Here is a 16,395-nt window from a genome sequence, read left to right as displayed (position 1 = left end):
GGAGGAGGACACAGCGGAGTTGTCAACCGTGATGGCGAGATCATGGAACGGGCAGTCCTTCCCCGGGAGGAAGAGCAGCTCTGTCTTGCCGAGGTTCAGCTTGAGGTGGTGATCCGTCATCCATACTGATATGTCTGCCAGACATGCAGAGATGCGATTCGCCACCTGGTTATCAGAAGGGGAAAGGAGAAGATTAGTTGTGTGTCGTCAGCGTAGCAATGATAGGAGAGGCCATGTGAGGATATGACAGAGCCAAGTGACTTGGTGTATAGCGAGAATAGGAGAGGGCCTAGAACTGAGCCTAATTTGATCATATTATTAATGTTAGCTCTCTGTGTACATCTAATGGCCAGCCGTGCTTCCCTGTTCTGAGCCAATTGCAATTCTCCTAAGTCCCTCTCTGTGGCACCTGACCACACGAATGAACAGTTGTCCAGGTGCGACAAAACTAGGGCCTGTAGGACCTGCCTTGTTGATAGTGCTTTTAAGAAGGCAGAACAGCGCTTCATTATGGAAAGACTTCTCCCCATCTTAGCTACTGTTGTATAAATATGTTTTGACCATGACAGTTTACAATCCAGGGTTACTCCAAGCAGTTTAGTCACCTCAAATTCCACATTATTCATTACAAGATTTAGTTCAGGTTTAGGGTTTAGGGAATGATTTGTCCCAAATACAATGCTTTTAGTTTTTTAAATATTTAGGACTAACTTATTCCTTGCCACCCATTGTGAAACTAACTGCAGCTCTTTGTTAAGTGTTGCAGTCATTTCAGTTGCTGTAGTAGCTGATGTGTATAGTGTTGAGTCATCCTCATACATAGACACACTGGCTTTACTCAAAGATTGAAAAGAATGGGGCTTAGACAACTGCTCTGGGGAATTCCTGATTATACCTGGATTATGTTGGATAGGCTTTCATTAAAGAACACCCTCTGTGTTCTGTTAGAAAGGTAACTCTTTATCCACAATATAGCAGGGGGTGTAAAGCCATAACACAGACGTTTTTCCAGCAGCAGACTATGATTGATAATGTCAAGTCGCACTGAAGTCTAACAAAACAGCCCCCACAATCTTTTTATCATCAATTTCTCTCAGTCAATCATCAGTCATTTGTGTAAGTGCTTGTTGAATGTCCTTCCCTATAAGCGTGCTGAAAGTCTGTTGTCAATTTGTTTACTGTATCTGTTCAAACACCCTTTTTTCCAAAAGTTACGAAGGGTTGGTAACAGGCTGATTGGTCGGCTATTTGAACCAGTAAAGAGGGCTTTACTATTCTTAGGTAGGGGATTTACTTTTGCTTACATCCATGCCTGAGGGCACACACTTTCTAGTAGGCTTAAATTGAAGATATGGCAAATAGGAGTGGCAATATCGTCCGCTATTATCCTCAGTCAATTTCCATCCAAGTTGTCAGACCCCGGTGGCTTGTCATTGTTGATAGACAACAATAATTATTTCACCTCTTCCACACTCACTTTACGGAATTCAAAATTACAATGCTTGTCTTTCATAATTTGGTTAGATATACTTGGATGTGTGTTGTCAGCGTTTATTGCTGGCATGTCATGCCTAAGTTTGCTAATCTTGTAAATGAAAGAATCATTAAAGTAGCTGGCAAGTTAGCTGTAGATGGCTTGCTAGCAAGCAAGGGATAAGAACGTTGCCAGCCAGTATGACAATGTAACATTTACAGCGATACAGATTTAAAAAACTGAACGACTGGGTCGAGTCTCTGGCTACCGGAACCGATAGAACGAACGGCCAGCCGGTTTGAGTAGCAACCCTAGATTTCTATCGGGACTATATCTTGTGGTAGGATAAAACAGTATGAATAAATTCATCAAAATAACTTTTTTAATGAAAATCATTATTTGAATATGTTGGTAACCCGTTGTATAAAATTGATAATGCCCTCGAAGTCGGTGTTTGGAGGATATATTGGCACGGTTTCCCGGACCCTCGACTTCATCTTGAGCCTAACACCGTGCCAATATATCCTCCAAACACTGGTTTCTTGGGCATTATCACTTAAATATAGTACACCATTTTGTTGTAATCCAGAGAGGTTAGAAAAAGTATCTAGATCAGCCTTTCTTAAAGTATGGGACCATGTTAATGGTGGGTCGCGTCGTGTCAGAGTAAATGTATAATTACTGGAATTGATTTGGCCAAGTGCAACTGCGCTCTCTGTTCAGTGCGCTCTCTGCTTAACAGCAGTGTCTCTGCTCAGTTTGGCAGCTACGCGGTGGGAGGGAGATGCCCATGTGCTTCGTGGTTTACTGGATATTTTTCCTTCCGTTTTTTTGAAGATCACTCCACGACCCACACGCTGCAGCGCTGTCGTTCAGCAGCAGAGGATGCGCTGTCAGCCACTGACTTGTCATTCTCACTCACCATCACTCACCGCTGTCATCAAATGGACTCAAGCTAGCCACAAATTCTGACTGAGCTCATACAGCGCAAATACAGCTATGAGTTTCTCTCTCTTGGTTTCATATAAACTTTGAGAATTAACGAGGAGCACCCACAATGTGATTTTTGCAGGGAAGTGCTTAGTAATGAGTATCTCAAAAAGAACAAATTAAAACAACACGTCCTGACCAAACATCCACAGCATGACTGTAAACCCAGGGAGTTATTTCAGAACAGGGCACAGTTCTTCAGGAACAGTGCTTCGACAGTGGAAAAGTAAGTCAGCTAGCAAGGCATTGTAGTCATTTTCTAACAGGTGATGATAAGCAGAAATAAGGGAGTACTATCACTCATAGGAGTAGATGTGAGTTTCTTTTTCAAAACAATCCCCTTGTACACAGCTAATAGCTAACTAACGTTAGCCAAAGCAAGTTAGTTAGCTACTGTACTGATAGTGCAACCCTAAGTAACAGTTCAGATGAAGATGAACAATTATTGTACATCTTACTGTAAAAATGATTGTTGGAAACTAGGTTGGAACTGTTGCTGTTAAAATACAAGCAATAATTTTTATTCTGGAATCAACTGATTGAAGCAAGATGTGTTTTGAGCCAAACACACTCACACAGTTCTGGGTTGATCATCTACAGCAGGAAGCAGTCTCCTGCCTGACTGAGAAAGCAGTAGACGTTCTGATCCAGTTTGGCACCACATACAGTGGGGAAAAAAGTATTTAGTCAAATCAAATCAAATCAAATCAAATTGTATTGGTCACATGCGCCGAATACAACAGGTGCAGACATTACAGTGAAATGCTTACTTACAGCCCTTAACCAACAGTGCATTTATTTTAAATAAAACAACAACAAAAAAAGTGTTGAGAAAAAAAAGAGCAGAAGTAAAATATAATAACAGTAGGGAGGCTATATATACAGGGGGGGTACCCGTGCAGAGTCAATGTGCGGGGGCACCGGCTAGTTGAGGTAGTTGAAGTAATATGTACATGTGGGTAGAGTCATTGAAGATGAAACGTGGCTGGGTCTTTCAGCATGACAATAATCCCAAACACACCGCCCGGGAAACAAAGGAGAGGGTTCGTAAGAAGCATTTCAAGGTCCTGGAGTGGCCTAGCCAGTCTCCAGATCTCAACCCCATAGAAAATCTTTGGAGGGAGTTGAAAGTCCGTGTTGCCCAGCGACAGCCCCAAAACATCACTGCTCTAGAGGAGATCTGCATGGAGGAATGGGCCAAAATACCAGCAACAGTGTGTGAAAACCTTGTGAAGACTTACAGAAAACGTTTGACCTGTGTCATTGCCAACAAAGGGTATATAACAAAGTATTGAGAAACTTTTGTTATTGACCAAATACTTATTTTCCACCATAATTTGCAAATAAATTCATTAAAAATCCTACAATGTGATTTTCTGGATTTTTTTCTTCTCATTTTGTCTGTCATATTTGACGTGTACCTATGATGAAAATTACAGGCCTCTCTCATCTTTTTAAGTGGGAGAACTTGCACAATTGGTGGCTGACTAAATACTTTTTTCCCCCACTGTATCTCACTGGGTCAGGATATTTAAGCCTCCATATATCCAATAGTTCCATTATATCCATGATATTCATGATTTGAAGTGCATCAGGGTGATAGTTTGTAGTGTGATTTCCTTTACGGTTCATTAAGGTATTAAAACCTTATTATAATCTTCCACCATAATAATAGAGTATTGTATTGCTTGTAGGCTTGATAACGTATTAAATATACATGTATTTTCAAAGAAGCGTGGATCATCATTATTTGGACCGTATAGATTAATACGCCAAATCTGTTTATGGTCCAATAACATATTTTAAAAAATACATCTACCTTGCGGATCTGTTTGAACAATTTGCACATTCGGATCAAAATGATTAAATATGGTGCCGACAGAGAGGGCTGCCTCGATTCTAGTCCTTAGGAAACTTTGCAGTATTTTGTTTTTGTATGTATTATTTCTTATATTGTTAGCCCAGAAAATCTTATGTGTTATTACATACAGCCGGGAAAAACTATTGGATATCAGAGCGCCGTCAACTTACCAGCACTACGACCAGGAATACGACTTTCCCGAAGCTGATCCTTTGTTCACTCCACCCAGGGCATTTGAACTTATTCCAGAGGCCGACCCAAAACAATTCCGCCGGAGGAGAGGGAGCCGGAGCGGTCTCCTAGTCAGACTTAGGAGGCGCGCACACCACCCATCGCTTCCGAGTATATTACTCGCTAATGTCCAGTCCCTAGACAACAAAGTGGACGAGATAGGGCAAGGGTTGCTTTCCAGAGAGCAGTAACATACTCTGTTTCACAGAAACATGGCTCTCCCGGAATATACTGTCCCCGTCCATACAGCCATCTGGGTTCTCAGGACATCGCGCCGACAGGAATAAACATCTCTCCGGGAAGAAGAAGGGTGGGGGGGTATGTTTCATGACTAACGACTCATGGTGTAATTGTAACAACATACAGGAACTCAAGTCATTTTGTTCACCTGACCTAGAATTCTTCACAGTCAAATGCTGACCATATGATCTCCCAAGAGAAATCTCTTCGGTTATTGTAACAGGCCGATACAACAATGGCCCTCAAGGAACTTCACTGGACTTTATGCAAACTGGAAACCATATATCCTGAGGCTGCATTTGTTGTAGCTGGGGATTTTAACAAAGCAATATTGACTGTAGCACTTGCGCTGGAAAAACACCCTCCTTTCGGCAAATCTGACCACGACTCCATTTTGCTCCTCCCTTCCTATAGGCAGAAACTCAAACAGATAGCATCCGTGCTCAAGACTATTCAACGCTGGTCTGAACAATCGGAATCCACGCTTCAAGCTTGTTTTGATCACGTGGACTTGGATATGTTCCGGTTAGCTTGCTTAAATAATTTAGACTAATACACTGAAATGGTGACTGAGTTTATCAGGAGGTATATAGGAGAATTTGTGCCCACTGTGACTATTACCTGTATAACCTACCCTAACCAGAAACCGTGGATAGATGGCAAAATTCGCGCAAAACTGAAAGCGCAAATCACCGCATTTAACCATGGCAAGATGAATGGGAATACGGCAGAATACAAACAGCGTAGCTACTCATTCTGCAAGGCAATTAAAAAAAATGTAAAAAATGCAATTAAACTGGAAAAACGACAATATCGAGACAAAGTGGAGTCGCAATTCAACGGCTCAGACACGAGACGTATGTGCCAGGGTCTACAGACAATCACAGACTACTAAAGGATACCCAGCCACGTCGCTGACACCGACGTCTTGCTTCCGGACAAGCTAAACACCTTCTTCGCCCAATTTGAGGATAACACAGTGTCACCGTGCAGCCAGCTACCAAGGACTGTGGGCTCTCCTTCTCCGAGGCCGACGTGAGTAAGAGATTTAAACGTGTCAACCCTCGCAACGCTGCCGGCCCAGACGACATTACTAGCCGCGTCCTCAGAGCATGCGCAGACCAGCTGGCTGGTGTATTTATGGACAATCTCTCCCTTTCCCAGTCTGCTGTCCCCACATGCTTCAAGATGGCCACCATTGTTCCTGTACCCAAGAATGCAAAGGTAACTGAACTAAATGACTATCGCCCCGTAGCACTCACTTCTGTCATCATGAAGTGCTTTGAGAGACTAGTCAAGGTTCATATCACCTCCACCTTACCTGTCACCCTAGACCCACTTCAATTTGCATACCACCCCAACAGGTCCACAGATGACGCAATCGCCACCACACTGCACACTGCCCTATCCCATCTGGACAAGAGGAATACCTATGTAAGAATGCTGCTCATTGACTATAGCTCAGCATTCAACACCATAGTACCCTCCAAGCTCATCATCAAGCTTGAGGCCCTGGGTCCCAACCCCGCCCTGTGCAATTGGGTCCTGGACTTCCTGATGGGTCGCCCACAGGTGGTGAAGGTAGGAAACAACATCTCCACTTCGCTGATCCTCAATACTGGGTCCCCACAAGGGTGTGTGCTCAGCCCCCTCCTGTACTACCTCTTCACCCATGACTGCATAGCCAAGCACGCCTCCATCTCAATCATCAAGTTTGCAGACAACACAACAGTAGTAGGCTTGACTACCAACAACGATGAGACAGACTACAGGGAGGAGGTGGGGGCTCTCAGAGTGTGGTGTCAGGAAAATAACCTCTCACTCAACGTAAAAAAAAACAAAGGAGATGATCCTGGACTTCAGGAAACAGCAGAGGGCGTACCCCCCTATCCACATTGATGGGACAGCAGTGGAGAAGGTGGAAAGTTTTAAGTTCCTCGGCGTACATACAGTGAGGGAAAAAAGTATTTCATCCCTGCTGATTTTGTACGTTTGCCCACTGACAAAGGAATGATCAGTCTATAATTTTAATGGTAGGTTTATTTGAACATTGAGAGACAGAATAACAACAACAAAAATCCAGAAAAACGCATGTCAAAAATGTTATAAATTGATTTGCATTTTCAATGAGGGAAATAAATATTTGACACCCTCTCAATCAGAAAGATTTCTGGCTCCCAGGTGTCTTTTATACAGGTAACAAGCTGAGATTAGGAGCACACTCTTAAAGGGAGTGCTCCTAATTTCAGCTTGTTACCTGTATAAAAGACACCTGTCCACAGAAGCAATCAATCAATCAGATTCTAAACTCTCCACCATGGCCAAGACCAAAGAGCTCTCCAAGGATGTCAGGGACAAGATTGTAGACCTACACAAGGCTGGAATGGGCTACAAGACCATTGCCAAGCAGCTTGGTGAGAAGGTGACAACAGTTGGTGCGATTATTCGCAAATGAAAGAAACACAAAATAACTGTCAATCTCCCTCAGCCTGGGGCTCCATGCAAGATATCACCTCGTGGGGTTGCAATGATCATGAGAACAGTGAGCAATCAGCCCAGAACTACACGGGAGGATCTTGTCAATGATCTCAAGGCAGCTAGGACCATAGTCACCAAGAAAACAATTGGTAACACACTACGCCGTGAAGGACTGAAATCCTGCAGCGCCCGCAAGGTCCCCCTGCTCAAGAAAGCACATATACAGGCCCGTCTGAAGTTTGCCAATGAACATCTGAATGATTCAGAGGAGAACTGGGTGAAAGTTTTGTGGTCAGATGAGACCAAAATCGAGCTCTTTGGCATCAACTCAACTCGCCGTGTTTGGAGGAGGAGGAATGCTGCCTATAACCCCAAGAACACCATCCCCACCGTCAAACATGGAGGTGGAAACATTATGCTTTGGGGGTGTTTTTCTGCTAAGGGGACAGCACAACTTCACCGCATCAAAGGGACGATGGACCGGGCCATGTACCGTCAAATCTTGGGTGAGAACCTCCTTCCCTCAGCCAGGGCATTGAAAATGGGTCGTGGATGGGTATTCCAGCATGACAATGACCCAAAACACACGGCCAAGGCAACAAAGGAGTGGCTTAAGAAGAAGCACATTAAGGTCCTGGAGTGGCCTAGCCAGTCTCCAGACCTTAATCCCATAGAAAATCTGTAGAGGGAGCTGAAGGTTCGAGGTGCCAAACGTCAGGCTCGAAACCTTAATGACTTGGAGAAGATCTGCAAAGAGGAGTGGGACAAAATCCCTCCTGAGATGTGTGCAAACCTGGTGGCCAACTACAAGAAACGTCTGACCTCTGTGATTGCAAACAAGGGTTTTGCCACCAAGTACTAAGTCATGTTTTGCAGAGGGGTCAAATAGTTATTTCCCTCATTAAAATGCTAATCAATTCATAAGATTTTCTACATGCGTTTCTCTGGATTGTTTTTGTTGTTATTCTGTCTCTCACTGTTCAAATAAACCTACCATTAAAATTACAGACTGATCATGTCTTTGTCAGTGGGAAAACATACAAAATCAGCAGGGGATCAAATACTTTTTTCCCTCATTGTTTCACTGACAAACTGAAATGGTCCACCCACACAGATAGTGTGGTGAAGAAGGCGCAACAGCATCTCTTCAACCTCAGGAGGCTGAAAAAAGGTGGCCTGTCACCTAAAACTTTCACAAACTTTTATAGATACACAGTTGAGAGCATCCTGTCGGGCTGTATCACCACCTGGTACAGCAACTGCATCGCTCACAAACACAAGGCTCTCCAGAGAGTGTTGCGGTCTGCACAACGCATCACCGGGGGCAAACTACTTGCCCTCCACGACACCTACAGCACCCGATGTCAGAGGAAAGCCGAAAAGATAATCAAGGACATCTACAACCCGAGTCACTGCCTGTTCACCCCGCTATCATCGAGAAGGTGAGGTCAGTACAGGTGCATCAAAGCTGGGACAGAGATACTGAAAAACAGCTTCTATCTCAAGGCCATCAGAATGTCAAACCACCATCACTAGCACAGAGAGGCTGCTGCCTACATACAGACTTGAAAATCACTGGCCACTTTAATAAATGGAACACTAGTCACTTTAATAATGCCACTTTAATAATGTTTACATACTGTATGTTGCATTACCCATCTCATATGTATATACTGTATTCTATACTATCTTAATAATGTTTACATATCTTGCATTACACATCTCATATGTATATACTGTATTCTATACTATCTATTGCATCTTAGCCTATGCCACTCATATATTTATATATTCTTATTCCATTCCTTTACTTAGATTTGTGTGTAGTAGGTTTTTGTTGTGGAACTGTTAGATATTACTTGCTATATATTGCTACACTGTCGGAACTAGAAGCACAAGCATTTCGCTACACTCGCAATAACATCTGCTAACCATGTGCATGTGACCAATACATTTGATTTGATTTATTAATTGATATCATCACCCCTTTTGAGTTACTTTGCTCATGGGAGAAGTAGCTACTTCACAACACATTACTGACAACAGTGGTAGGCCTGATCACCGACAACGATGAGACAGCCTATAGGGAGGAGGTCAGAGATCTGGCCGTGTGGTGCCAGGACAACAACCTCTCCCTCAACGTGACCAAGACAGAGGAGATGATTGTGGACTACAGGAAAAAAAAGAGGACTGAGCACGCCCCCATTCTCATCGACGGGGCTGTAGTGGAACAGGTTGAGAGCTTCAAGTTCCTTGGTGTCCACATCACCAACGAACGATCATGGTCCAAACACACCAAGACAGTCGTGAAGAGGGCACGACAAAGCCTATTCCCCCTCAGGAGACTAAAAAGATTTGGCATGGGTCCTCAGATCCTCAAAAAATTCTACAGCTGCACCATCGAGAGCATCCTGACTGGTTGCATCACCGCCTGGTATGGCAACTGCTTGGCCTCCGACCGCAAGGCACTACAGAGGGTAGTGCGTACGGCCCAGTACATCACTGGGGCAAAGCTTCCTGCCATCCAGGACCTCTATACCAGGCGGTGTCAGAGGAAGGCCCTCAAAATTGTCAAAGACTCCAGCCACCCTAGTCATAGACTGTTCTCTCTGCTACCGCACGGCAAGCGGTACCGGAGTCCCAAGTCTAGGTCCAAAAGACTTCTCAACAGCTTCTACCCCCAAGCCATAAGACTCCTGAACAGCTAATCATGGCTACCCGGACTATTTGCACTGCCCCCCCACCCCATCCTTTTTACGCTGCTGCTACTCTGTTAAGTATTTATGCATAGTCACTTTAACTCTACCCACATGTACATATTACCTCAACTAGCCGGTGCCCCCGCACATTGACTCTGCAACGGTACCCCCCTGTATATATAGCCTCCCTACTGTCACTTTATTTTACTTCTGCTATTTTTTTTCTCAACACTTTTTTTGTTGTTGTTTTATTTTTACTTTTTTTGTTTAAAATAAATGCACTGTTGGTTAAGGGCTGTAAGTAAGCATTTCACTGTAATGTCTGCACCTGTTGTATTCGGCGCATGTGACCAATACAATTTGATTTGATTTGATTTGACTACCACTCTTCATATTTTCAAGCATAGTGGTGGCTGAATCATGTTATGGGTATGCTTGTAATCGTTAAGGACTGGGGAGTTTTTCAGGATAAAACAGAAATGGAATGGAGCTAAGCACAGGCTAAATCCTAGAGGAAAACATGGTTCAGTCTACTTTCCACCAGACAGTGAGAGATGATTTCACCTTTCAGCAGGATAATAACCTAAAACACAAGGCCAAATCTACACCGGAGTTGAAGGGTCTGAAGGGTCTGAAGCTAGACTATCTTACCCGTATACATGGATGGACACTTCTCCCTCTCTGTCACGGATGCCATGGTTGCCCTTAGTTTGAAGATATAATCCGGAGACTCCCTCTGCATATTTGCAATTAAATGCCAGAATTTTCTCCATCTCGTTAGCTATCATACTCTAATTCCTCCGGGCTTTCCACTGACTTCAAAACTTGGTCCTTCAGAAAGTGGAGAGCAACACTTTTGCAGTTCTACTAAATTATATATTTCAAAAAAGCCGCATTAGAAAGGATTACCTACACATACTGACCAACTCATGTTATAGACAGAAGCATGCTACATGGCAGACCAATCCGAACTCATCACTCGGCATGTCCAGCCCATCCATTATCTCAGCCAATCATGGCTAGCAGGAAGGTTCCTGTCTTTTTCCATGGCTAAACCTTTCTAGTTTCGCAATTTAACAATTGTATTCGTATTTACAGATGGCAAACAAGTTTGTTATTAAGGCATATGAAAGTTCACATGTTCCAGAAGGCATTTCCGGCAAAAAAACGCCTCTCCTGTGAAGTAGTGACGCGCGACATACGCCTAGTTTCTAGAAATGAGTCACAAATTAGATATTTCTGTATTTTGTTTTCAATAAATTCAAAAACATGTCTAAAAACATGTTTTCACTTGCCAATATAGGGTATTGTGTGTAGATGGGTGAGAAAAAAAAATATGTTATAAATTTTGAATTCAGGCTGTAACACAACAAAATGTGGAATAAGTCAAGGGGTATGAATACTTTCTGAAGGCACAGTATATGTGTGATGACCAGAGGGGATGGGCTGGGTACAATGGAGATAAGACAGCTTTCCGGAGAGGACAAAATAAATCCTTGCATACAGTGTGGTCAGAGTTCACGCTGAGCAACTACAAATTACCACAGAGATCATACATCCATAAAGACAGCATCAGAGTTCTTTTCAGGGGACAAGTTTCAGATACAGTGCCTTCGGAAAGTATTCAGACCCCTTGATGTTTTCCACATTTTGTTACGTTACAGCCTTATTTTAAAATGGATAAAAAATAAAAAATCCTCAGCAATCTACACACAATACCCCATAATAACAAAGTTAATTCTGTAGAAACAATGAGAATAGAAGGGTTCATAACTTTTGTAAAACATCACAGTGCAGTTGAAAAATATATGGCAAATATAAATCGAATATGGATGGTGTTAAGAGATAGATAGGTGATGTTGAATGTAGTTGAAGGATGGGACTAATAACAACTAAAAACAACTAATAACAACAAGATAACTAACGTAAAGCATACTGTGTCCAAAATATCTAGGTTATAGGTTGAGACCTTTTGTGAAAGAGCACAGTTAGAAAGATATGGCATATAGAAGCAAATCGGATGGACATCATGAAAATGATCGGAGAGGTTGAGGGTAGAGGAAGTTCATGAGTAAAAACAAACATTGTAAAATTAACTCTGTCCATTAAATGTATATAGTATGGCTTGCGTAAGTATTCACCCCCCTTGGCATTTTTCCTATTTTGTTGCCTTACAACCTGGAATTAAAAATGGATTTTTTGGGGGGTTGTATCATTTGATTTACACAACATGCCTACCACTTTGATGATGCAAAATATGTTTTATTGTGAAACAAACACGAAATAAGACAAAAAAAAAACAGAAAACTTGAGCGTGCATAACTATTGAGCCCCCCAAAGTCAATACTTTGTAGAGCCACCTTTTGCAACAATTACAGCTGCAAGTCTCTTGGGGTATGTCTCTATAAGCTTGGCACATCTAGCCACTTGGATTTTTGCCCATTCTTCAAGGCAAAACTGCTCCAGCTCCATCAAGTTGGATGGGCTCCGCTGGTGTACAGCAATCTTTAAGTCATACCACAGATTCTCAATTGGATTGAGGTCTGGGCTTTGACTAGGCCATTCCAATACATTTAAATGTTTCCCCTTAAACCACTCGAGTGTTGCTTTAGAAGTATGCATAGGGTCATTGTCCTGCTGGAAGGTGAACCTCCGTCCCAGTCTCAAATCTCTGGAAGACTGAAATAGGTTTCCCTCAAGAATTTCCCTGTATTTAGTGCCATCCATCATTCCTTCAATTCTGACCAGTTTCCCAGTCCTTGCCGATGAAAAACATCCCCACAGCATGATGCTGCCACCACCATGCTTCACTGTGGGGATGGTGTTCTCGGGGTGATTAAAGGTGTTGGGTTTGCACCAGACATAACTTTTTCCTTTATGGCCAAAAAACTCAATTTTAGTCTCATCTGACCAAAGTACCTTCTTCCATATGTTTGGGGAGTCTCCCACATGCCTTTGCTACCTCTCTGATTAATGCCCTCCTTGCCTGGTCAGTGAGCTTTGGTGGGCGGCCCTCTCTTGGCAGGTTTGTAGTGGTGACATATTCTTTCCATTTTTTAATAATGTTTCTGATCTTTTTTTAGAACCCAACCCTGATCTGTACTTCTCCACAACTTTGTCCCTGACCTTTGCCTTTCATAACAGGTGTATACAGTGAGGGAAAAAAGTATTTGATCCCCTGCTGATTTTGTACGTTTGCCCACTGACAAAGACATGATCAGTCTATAATTTTAATGGTAGGTTTATTTGAACAGTGAGAGACAGAATAACAACAACAAAAATCCAGACAAACGCATGTCAAAAATGTTATAAATTGATTTGCATTTTAATGAGGGAAATAAGTATTTGACCCCTCTGCAAAACATGACTTAGTACTTGGTGGCAAAACCCTTGTTGGCAATCACAGAGGTCAGACATTTCTTGTAGTTGGCCACCAGGTTTGCACACATCTCAGGAGGGATTTTGTTCCACTCCTCTTTGCAGATCTTCTCCAAGTCATTAAGGTTTCGAGGCTGACGTTTGGCCACTCGAAGCTTCAGCTCCCTCCACAGATTTTCTATTGGATTAAGGTCTGGAGACTGGCTAGGCCACTCCAGGACCTTAATGTGCTTCTTCTTGAGCCACTCCTTTGTTGCCTTGGCTGTGTGTTTTGGGTCATTGTCATGCTGGAATACCCATCCACAACCCATTTTCAATGCCCTGGCTGAGGGAAGGAGGTTCTCACCCAAGATTTGACGGTACATGGCCCCGTCCATCGTCCCTTTGATGCGGTGACATTGTCCTGTCCCCTTAGCAGAAAAACACCCCCAACTCGCCATGTTTGATGGTGGGGATGGTGTTCTTGGGGTCATAGGCAATATTCCTCCTCCTCCAAACACGGCGAGTTGAGTTGATCCCAAAGAGCTCAATTTTGGTCTCATCTGACCACAACACTTTCACGCAGTTCTCCTCTGAATCATTCAGATGTTCATTGGCAAACTTCAGACGGCCCTGTATATGTGCATTCTTGAGCAGGGGGACCTTGCGTGCGCTGCAGGATTTCAGTCCTTCACGGCGTAGTGTGTTGCCAATTGTTTTCTTGGTGACTATGGTCCCAGCTGCCTTGAGATCATTGACAAGATCCTCCCGTGTAGTTCTGGGCTGATTCCTCACCGTTCTCTTGATCATTGCAACTCCACGAGGTGAGATCTTGCATGGAGCCCCAGGCCGAGGGAGATTGACAGTTATTTTGTGTTTCTTCCTTTTGCGAATAATTGCACCAACTGTTGTCACCTTCTAACTAAGCTGTTTGGCGATGGTCTTGTAGCCCATTCCAGCCTTGTGTAGGTCTACAATCTTCTCCCTGACATCCTTGGAGAGCTCTTTGGTCTTGGCCATGGTGGAGAGTTTGGAATCAGATTGATTGATTGCTTCTGTGGACAGGTGTCTTTTATACAGGTAACAAACTGAGATTAGGAGCACTCCCTTTAAGAGTGTGCTCCTAATCTCAGCCCGTTACCTGTATAAAAGACACCTGGGAGCCAGAAATCTTTCTGATTGAGAAGGGGTCAAATACTTATTTCCCTCATTAAAATGCTAATCAATTTTGAAAATCAACATTTTTGACATGCGTTTTTCTTTTTTGTTGTTGTTGTTATTCTGTCTCTCACTGTTCAAATAAACCTACCATTAAAATTATAGACTGATAATTTCTTTGTCAGTGGGCAAACGTACAAAATCAGCAGGGGATCAAATACTTTTTTCCCTCATTGTAAATACTGAGATCATGTCACAGATCATGTGACACTTAGGTGGACTTTATTTAACTAATTATGTGACTTCTGAAGGTAATTGGTTGCACCAGATCTTATTATGGGGCTTCATAGCAAAGGGGGTGAATACATATGCACGCACCACTTTTCCGTGGATGTATTTAAAGCCCTACCTTCAAACTCAGTACCTCTTTGCTTGACATCATGGGAAAATCAAAAGAAATCAGCCAAGACCTCCAAAAAATAATTGTAGACCTCCACAAGTTTGGTTCATCCTTGGGAGCAATTTCCAAACGCCTGAAGGTACCACGTTCATCTGTACAAACAATAATACGCAAGTATAAACACCATGGGACCACACAGCCGTCATTCCGCTCAGGAAGGAGACGCGTTCTGTCTCCTAGAGATGAACGTACTTTGGTGTGAAAAGTGCAAATCAATCCCAGAACAACAGCAAAGGACCTTGTGAAGATGCTGGAGGAAACAGGTACAAATGTATTTATATCCACTGTAAAACGAGTCCTATATCGACATAACCTGAAAGGCCGCTCAGCAAGGAAGAAGCCACTACTCCAAAAACCGCCATAAAAAGCCAGACTACGGTTTGCAACTGCACATGGGGACAAAGATCGTACTTTTTGGAGAAATGTGCTCTGGTCTGATGAAACAAAAGTAGAACTGTTTGGCCATAATTACCATTGTTATGTTTGGAGGAGAAAGGGGGGGCTTGCAAGCCGAAGAACACCATCCCAACCGTGAAGTACGGGGGTGGCAGCATCATGCTGTGGGGGTGCTTTTCTGCAGGAGGGACTGGTGCACTTCAAAAAATAGATGGCATCATGAGGAAGGAAAAATATGGGATATATTGAAGCAACATCTCAAGACATCAGTCAGGAAGTTAAAGCTTGGTCGCAAATGGGTCATCCAAATAGACAATGAACCCAAGCATACTTCCAAAGTTGTGGCAAAATGGCTTAAGGACAACAAAATCAAGGTATCGGAGTGGTCATCACAAAGCCCTGACCTCAATCCTCTAGAAAATGTGTGGGCAGAACTGAAAAAGCATGTGTGAGCAAGGAGGCCTACAAACCTGACTCAGTTACACCAGCTCTGTCGGGAGGAATGGGCCAAAATGTTCCCAACTTATTGTGGGAAGCTTGTGGAAGGCTACCCGAAACGTTTGACCCAAGTTAAACAATTTAAAGGCAATGTTACCAACTACTAATTGAGTGTATGTAAACTTCTGACCCACTGGGAAGGTGATGAAAGAAAGAAAAGCTGAAATAAATAATTATTAAAAAACTATTATTCTGACATTTCACATTCTTAAAATAAAGTGGTGATCCTAACTGACCTAAAACAGGGAATTTTTACTAGGATTAAATGTCAGGAATTGTGAAAAACTGAGTTTAAATATATTTGGCTAAGGTGTATGTAAACTTCCGACTTCAAACATATGGGGGATTGGAAGTGATACAGACAATTACATTGATGGAAGTTACATTCTATCTGCAATATTAAAGCTGATCTACCCACTAAAAAAATAATAATATGAAATACCTTGTTTACATAAGTATATAGACCCTTTGCTATGAGATTTGAAATTGAGCTCAGGTGCATCCTGTTTCCATTGATCATCCTTGAGATGTTTCTACAACTTGATTGGAGTCC

The sequence above is a fragment of the Coregonus lavaretus genome, assembly GCF_964263955.1.
Source record: "Coregonus lavaretus genome assembly, chromosome: 15".
Classification (NCBI taxonomy): domain Eukaryota; kingdom Metazoa; phylum Chordata; class Actinopteri; order Salmoniformes; family Salmonidae; genus Coregonus; species Coregonus lavaretus.
This window is presented reverse-complemented; position numbering follows the sequence as displayed.